This window comes from Pongo abelii, chromosome 12, assembly GCF_028885655.2.
Source record: "Pongo abelii isolate AG06213 chromosome 12, NHGRI_mPonAbe1-v2.0_pri, whole genome shotgun sequence".
Taxonomy (NCBI): Eukaryota; Metazoa; Chordata; class Mammalia; order Primates; family Hominidae; genus Pongo; species Pongo abelii.
In genome coordinates this window covers 116,739,503-116,747,973 of record NC_071997.2, presented here as the reverse complement: position 1 = coordinate 116,747,973, position 8,471 = coordinate 116,739,503, and positions in this window count along the sequence as shown.

Below are 8,471 nucleotides of genomic sequence, written 5' to 3'. Positions count from 1 at the left end.
GGTGTGAGATTGTTTTGATTTTCATTTCTCTGATGATTAATGATGTTGAATATTTTTTCATATAAAACATAAAACTGACTTTGAAGGGCAGTCCTGCCCCATCCCACAAATGGCATTCCTTGTGGGACACAGGAATGGGACATGCTGTGGTCTATTTGCAGAAACTTTACAAATGAGTCTGGTTAGTTAGTAGGATTTGCCCATCATCAGAGTAAAGTCACTCAGGAGCTTAAGGCAAAACAAAACAAACAAAGACAAAACAACACACACAATCCCAAGCTCTAATTTATTTTTTATTTGTTTGTTTTGTTTTGTTTTCTTTTGAGACGGAGTCTCGCTCTGTCACCCAGGCTGGAGTGCAGTGGCGTGATCTCAGCTCACTGCAAGCTCTGCCTCCCGGGTTCATGCCATTCTTCTGCCTCAGCCTCCCGAGTAGCTGGGACTACAGGCGCCCGCCACCATGCCTGGCTAATTTTTTTGTATTTTTAGTAGACACAGGGTTTCACCGTGTTAGCCAGGATGGTCTCAATCTCCTGACCTCGTGATCCGCCTGCCTCAGCCTTCCAAAGTGCTGGGATTACAGGCGTGAGCCACCACACCAGGCCTAATTTATTTTTTAAAATATTTTATTTAGGTCAAAAATTCCATTTCAGGGCCGGGCATGGTGGCTTATGCCTGTAATCCCAGCACTTTAGGAGGCCGAGGCAGGCAGATCACCTGAGGTCAGGAGTCCGAGACCAGCGTGGCCAAAATAGTGAAACCCATCTCTACTAAAAATACAAAAATTAGCCAGGTGTAAAGGCGGGTGCCTGTAATCCCAGCTACTTAGGAGGCTGAGGCAGGATAATTGCTTGAACCTGGGAGGCAGAGGTTGCAGTGAGCCAAGATCGCGCCACTGTACTCCAGCCTGGATGACAAGAGTGAAACCCCATCTCAAAAAAAAAAAAAAAAATGTGCATTTCAGAATAATGGCACTTTTCCCTCAACATCTTTGCAGATTTCAGACTATGGTGCAGTCCTCCAGGTAGGTGGGTTGTTGCTGAGTTGTCATCATGTATTTTTATCAATCAGTCAGTACACAACTGTTTGCTGTGCAAGAACCTACTGTGTACTTAGCATTGTGTTCGGACTGTGGAACACCAGGGAGTGGACGCGTGCTCACACCCTTCAGAGACACATAGTGTGACTCTCACTCCTGAAATGAAACCGGGCATGCTTGGTGCCAAGTGTATGACACTGTTGGGCATTTAGGCCAAATGAGAACTGAGGGGGCCCAGAGTTCATCAGGCACCTCTGTAGTAGGAATGCTGCTCACAGGAGGGGGCCTGCAGGCTTTGTCAATACAGACAGAGCAGGAGGACATTCCACAACCGTGAAACATCGTAATCGTGGCTAACAGACGTGTAGTGCTTACTTTGTGCTTTGCCCTGTTGGAAGAGCTTCTCATATCTAAGCTCAGTTAAATGTCACTACAGCCCCATGAGAGAGCTACTTTTATGATTCTCACGTTACAGAGGAGGACACTGAGTGTTTCAATGATTTGCCTAGGTTCACACAGCATGTAAGTAGCAGAGCCAGGATCAAACCAAGACTTTGATAAACTCTTTCTTCTCTTTTGTTCAATTTTTTCCCCCTATTCCTTTTATACTTGCTCTGGACTAGAGAATTTGATAAACTCTTAACCATCCCACCAGACAGTCCCTCCTTGGATGGGGTCATCTGACTATATTCATGAATAATAAATGTAGATGATTTTAGCAAGAAAAATGTCCAAAACAATGTGAGCTGAGATGCTAAAGTGAGATGTTTGGGTGAATTGGGAAAGAACAAATATAACACATAATATGACCCTTTGGCATGAAGCTGTGGTTTGTACAGATGGAGTTAATGGAGAATGACCAGGAGCTGGAATATGTGAGAGCCAGAGTCCAGGAACAGTGTTCATAATAAACGCCATTTACCAGGTACCCAGGACTGCGCTGGGTGCAGGCATATGTCTTATCTCACTCCATCCTCAGAAGTGTCACCCCAAGGGAGAAATAATCCCCTCATTTTGTTGATGAGGAAACTGAGGCTCAGTGAGATGAGGGGCTAGGATTTGAACTCCTTTCCATCTGGCTTCCATGCCAAGCCCTTTCCAGCTGTCATGGGCTGATTTGTATCTCCTCTCCCCAGCTCATGTGTTGCAGTCCTAACCACGCTCGGTGCCTCAGAATGTAACTGTATTTGGAGATAGGGTTTTAAAAGAGGTAATTAAGTTAAAGTGAGGTTATTAGAGTGGACCCTAATCCAATAGGCTGATATCCTTATAAGAAGAAGAGATTAGGACAGAGACACGCACAGAGGAAAGAACAGGTGAAGGCAGGGAGAAGACGGCCATCTATGGGCCAAGAAGAGAGGCCTCAAAATAAACTGATTCTGCAGATACCTTGATCTTGGACTTCTTGCTGGCAGAACTGCAACGAAATAAAGTTTTGCTATTTCAGTCATTCTGTCCGTGGGTCTTTGTGATGGAAGCCCTGGAAAGCCAACATGCCACCCTATTACGTTGCCTCCCAGCAATTCCAGGTCTTAGATAGTAAGTGGCACGCTGCACTGGTACTTCAAGGCCTGGATCTACCATCTCAGATTTAAGATGACACAGGGCTCCCCTGCGTTGGAAGCTTAGCACATCTGGGCCACGCACCACCTTCTGCCTTGCCTTGGGAATGAACTTCTAGTACACGCAGAATAGGTGAGTGTGTGAGAAAGTCCCATAGAAGGCTTCCCAGGTGGGCACAGGGACCGAGGGAACTGGAGGCAGTGAGAGGAGCTGCGATGTAGGGGTCAGTGCTCTGTGGGGGTCTTCAGGACTCTGTGATGCCATCTACTCTTACAGCCCACAGCAAAGGGGAAAGGTGCTTGGTTTATTATATGCTTACAAGCCAGAAGGCCATGGGCTCAGAGGACTGCAGAGAATAGAACCTAAAGACTCCATCTGACACTCCTGTCTTCTAGGACTAGGGAGAAGCTGAACATGCTCTGTCTTGGCAAAGCCAGGGCAGACCCCAGTATGGGGCTCCATTCTGAGCCCTCACTGTGTGTGGAATAGGTCATGCCTGCATCCACCAGAGGATGAATAGAGGCTGGAAGCAAGCAGGTCAGCTGAGGAACCAGGATGGAAATGGGGCTGCACCATCTCCATGGGGGAACGGGTGATGACCTGGATTCTGACTTCTTCCAGCTCCAAGTCAATTATTCATGCAGCAGACAGTCTTTGTGTTGGGAAGTCAGGCTTCAGCACATGCCCTTTGGAAAAAAGCATCTACTTGGCATTTCAGGCCTTTTATCATTTCCCCCAATCTTTCCTAATCTTACTCTTTCCCCTTTCCCTGCATATCCTGTGCTCCTGCCACATTGTCCTGCTTACCATCCCTCCATCACACCTTTTCATTTACTCATTCTTGAATTCATTGATTTATTTTAAAACATTTTTTTATTGAGCACCTACTATGTGCTGTGCTAGAGGAGCTGGGAACTCAGAATCGAGCAGGACTTGGTCCATGCCCTTGATAGGTTTTGGTCTAGAAAGGAAGGCAGACCTGTGTGTTCACCCTGTTGAGCACGCAATACCAGGGTGCTGTGTTTTATCAGAAAGTGCTGAGGCTATGAAAGGGTCTAAATGGCTTCCCAGGCTAGGGGCAGGGCACCAGAGAAGGCTCCTGTAAGACATATGGTAGAGTTGGTCAGATGAAGAAGTAGAGAGAGAACATTCCACAGAGAAGATCAGCACACACAAAGGCCAAGGGTCAGAGGGCCCTTGGTGCAGTTGAAGAACTGAGTGGCCACCACTTGCAGTCTGAGTCATACCCTAGAGCTGTGGGAAGCCCGTGGGCTTGTTTTGTGTTCGGCCAGTGTTGATACATCACTATTCATGGAGCTCTCTCTTTTCTCTTTACCTATGGCCCTTACCATCATGGAGCTTTTAGTCTGGAGCAGGGGTTGGCAAACCTTTTTTGTAAAGGGCCAGGTCATAACTGTCTTAAGCTTCGCAGACCATATAGTCTCTGTTGCAACTCCTCAACTCTCCCATTGTCGTGTAAAAACAGCCACAGGCAATATGTAAATGAATGAGTGTGGCTGTGTGCCAGTAAAACTTTATTTACAGAAGCTGGTGGTGCGTTGGATTTGGCTCCTGGGCTATGACTTCTGATCTAGAAGAAAAGATAGACCTTGAACAAATCTTGATAACCTGGTGGCAGCTCTCAGCAATGATTTTTCTTCCACTTTCTGGACCACAGTGCAGAGGGTTGAGTTACTCTGCAGTTCATGAAACATTACCTCATTGATTCATGCCAGACTCCTCTTCTCATTTATCCACTCAGTTTAAATTCCCATCCCATCCCCCTCTTCTCACAGGCAACTGCTCCAGCGCATCTGCTTTGTATCCTTGAAATTACATGCATCTCTCTAAAGCACGTTGCCTTGTGTGATGTATTCTAAACTTACATAAATGATATTGTGCTATCAACTGTTCTGTTTCTTACTTTTTCCCCATTCAGCATTGTGTTTTTAAAATCTAAGCTGTGCATACATCTGGTTAATTGTTTCCAAATGCTGCAAAAAATTTCACATTGTACATCACTAAGTTTTCCTTACTCATTTCTCTGGTGATAGCCACTGAGTTTGCTGCTAGATCCCCCCAACTCCTGCTCACTACAAGCATCCTCCTGAGTTTCCTGTGTGGATGCTGCACCCCACTGGCTTTCCCCCATGGCATGCCCCCTTGTTGTAACATTTGTCCACTGGATGGGATCTGGTAAGCCTGGTGCTCAGTAGAGCCAATAGTATCGGGTGAATGAATTAGTTTTCCTGGAAAGGACTCTGCCAGCTTCCTTTCTGTCTGTCAAACAGTCTAGTAGAACACTTGGTATGTCTTGGTTGTCCCCAAACAGCAGATTTAGCCCCCACCGTGGCAGCACCTGTTCTGTGGGGCATCTTTTCCCTGGCAAAGTGCTTTCCCATTATTGCTTCTTATGTAGTAACTGACTGTTAGGTGGGCTGATTCTTTTTCATATTGCAAACTTGGGGAGTATGATGGCTAATTTTGTATGTCAGTGTGGCTAGGCTACGGTGCCCATTTGTTTGGTCAAATGCCAGTCTAGATGTCACTGTAAAGGCTTTTTTTTTTTTTTTTTAGATTAACATTGAAGTCAGTAGATTCTGAATAAACATATTATCCTCCAGGTCTTAAGATAAAAGACTGAGGTCCCTCGAAGATGAAGAAACCCTCATGAAGATGAATCCCAAGGTGGATTCAATTCCAGCTGTCTTTGGACTCAAGACTGCAACATCAACACTTCCCAGGGTCTCCAGCCTACCCGCCTCTCCTGCAAATTTCAGATTTGCCAGTATCCACAATCATGAGCAATTCCTTAAAGTAAATATTTCTCTGTTTCTTTTTGGATATGTATAGGTTGTGTTTCTCTGGAGAATCCTGATTGATACATGAAGGGTCAAGATAAGTCTACTCCAGGGTAAGATCTTTCTCATGATATTTAAGACTTGAAAGGGACTTCAGGAGACTCTGTCTGTGACAGCATCTAGGAGTGACTCCCAGCAGGTGCCACCCTACACAGACGTGGGAAGTGCCAGCTGATGTTCCTCAAATCTGAGTTGAATCAGTGGGCTTTAAACTCAATGAAGACCCACATCATTTCTTTCCTCCATCTGACTTTAGAATGTAAAATCCCTCCAATGGATTCAGGGACCAAGCCTCACTTAAGCCTTGATCATTATGAACCACTTGTCAGGCTAAGCTTAGCCACCCTACAAGGATCACAGCAGCAAGCCACATAGTGCTTTATTGCATGGCCTCTCAGAGCACACAGCACCATACAATGGTTCCAAGGGGGAAGGCAGTCTGCCATCTGATCCCTGTTATTTTTCCAATTTATGCAACACCTGTTACTGGGTCCCAGGCACTCAGTAAAGTGCTTTTAATTTTCTCAACAACCTTGCAAAGGCAGCCCCCTTAGTTCCATTTTATAGATGAGGAGATGGAGCCGGTGTTGTTAAGTCACTTGTTTGGAGCATTCAGAGGTGGGTAGTGAAGGCGGATTCAAGCCCAGGTTTGGGTTGTGAGGCCTATGATCAGCTCATTGTGCCTCGACTTTTATTCATTCATCCATCCATCTATCCACCTACCCACCCCACCCACCCCGCCATCTATCCATCCATCATCCATCCATCCATCCATCCATCCATCCATCCATCCATCCATCCTCTCTTCAGTGCCAGGGTATGTTCTAGGAGTGGGAGGATCTGGAATAAGATATTTCCTTTTTCTTCAAGAGGCTCACAGGCACATTGAACAATAATGGGATGGTGAGACAGTCCTGACTTGGGGGTATGGGCAAAATGAGCGTAGAAGTGAAGACACTATTCTTTCCTGGGGTTGTTGCAGGAGGCTGGTAGTTTCAGTGGGAGAGTGTGGCAGAGCTCCCAGCCCTATATGTATACAGGGGGCCATTGGTGGCATTGGAGGAGGGGCTGCCCAGGTGGAGTGGGGACCCCAGAAGCAGCAAGGACATTGCAAGAAGAGGGAAGAGTATGTGCAGAGGCTGTTTGGAGAGCTGGTCACTGGGCTGGGGTGGGTGAGCAGAGCCTGTGCTCAGGGATTAGGTGGATGAGGCTGGAAATGCAGGCAAAGGAAAGAGCTGGAAGGCTGTGCTGAGTGTCTTGGACTCAGCCATGATCCTGGGGATCACCTGGGGCTTTTGTTGTGGGCCAAGACAAGGGTGAGGCAAGTGAGACACTCATTTTAGGTGCAAATTTTAAGGAGAAGCCAAAAAAACTCAGTTATCAAGATAAATGATATCAAAAATCAGTGCAAAAATGTCCGTGATGAGCAAGGGAGCGAAGAAACTTTGAAATGAGGACAGGAGTTGACCCTGCACTTGGATGGCTCACCTTGCTCATCTCAACCTAAACCTGGCCCTGCTTTTGTTAAAGACCCAGATTCCTGGTTCTCCCCATGGACCTGCTGGCTCAGGCTCTGCAGAGGAGAGGCCCTGTTATTTCCTAGTGCCCTGGGTGATCCTCACAGTGGTGTTTCTTCTTTCTAAACTGGTTCGTGGTTAACAACCACCTATGGACACTCAGTAAAAACAGAGATTCTTGAGTCACTCCCGGACCTTTTGCATCCGAATCTGCTGTAAAGCAGCCCAGAAGGCTGGAGATTGAGCACGGGCCTAGGGAGCTTCACACTGTCTGGGCAAGAGGGCAGGCAGTGGGGAATGAAGAGGAGGCTTTTAGGCTGATGGGTCTTGCTTTGGTTGGCCCAGATATGGGTGCCATTCTGGTTAAGTTTTCCCACTTTTCAATTTCCAAATGGGAAAATATCCTGGTTGTTAAAGACTGCACACTGCACCCCTACAGTAGGTATTCTAAGAGACTGCTTACACAGAAAGCCCCAACTCCTGGCTCAACTTTCAAGGCCTTGCACGTGTGGCCCTCCCTCTCTTTCCAACAGGCTGTCGGCCCAGGAGCCTGATCATTGTTTCCATCAGGGCTTTCTGCTTGAAGTCTCTTCCCAGGCAGGTCCCCCTGCTAAAGCACCTCGCCATCTCCCCTCTACTACTCTCAATGCTGCTCCATCCTTAAGGCTCAGCTGGGCCCTTCCTCCCCAGGAAGCCCCTCCACCCCCCAGAATGCCACTGCCATGGCGACTGTTCTGTCTTCTGAAGTCTCCACCTCTCCCTCTGGCAAGAACTGTTCTGTCTCTGCTTTCACATGTTCTTGTGTCTTTGTCCTACCCTCGAAGCTTCCTCTGGTTCTTCTGCCTTCCAGGGGTGCTCCTCTAGAAGCAGCGGGGCACTCCCCAAGTTTCATGGCTGCAGAGTCCGAAAACTTGGCTCGAAGTCTTGGCTCTACCTCTTCTGGTGACCTTGGACACATCCTCTGCCCTTTGGTTTCTTGGCACAAGACCTAGCTACCTCAGTGGGGGTGTGAGAGCCGGAGGAGATGGTGTCACTTGCAGGGGGAAGTGCATGATGCTAATGAGGTCATTACCATTCCTAAGTTAGAAGCCCGCAAGCATTTGCCAAGGGCAGGGCGGGCATCTCAGGACTCCATCTTCCCCTCCTCGTGGACAGCAGTTCCGTGAGCCCCAACTCACTGGCTGGGGACTTGCCTCCCAAACCAGCACCTTGTCCTCTTCAGCAGGAGGTCGAGGGGGTGATTCTAGCCATCCATTCTTTCCACGCATAGGGCAAACTTAGGGTGGAAATGTTTTGAAAGGGCTTGTTGATAGCTTACTTTATTCTACAATCAGAAATTTTACAAAGATTCAAAGGGAGGTAGAGAAAGTTCATTTTAAATCATCTTTGATTCAGTTTTTAGGATTCCAAGAGCTTCTGGAAAGCAGGCTTTTATGGAAGGGCACTTGGAAGGAGGTGTGTGTTTTAAATTGCTCTGCAACATGAACATTT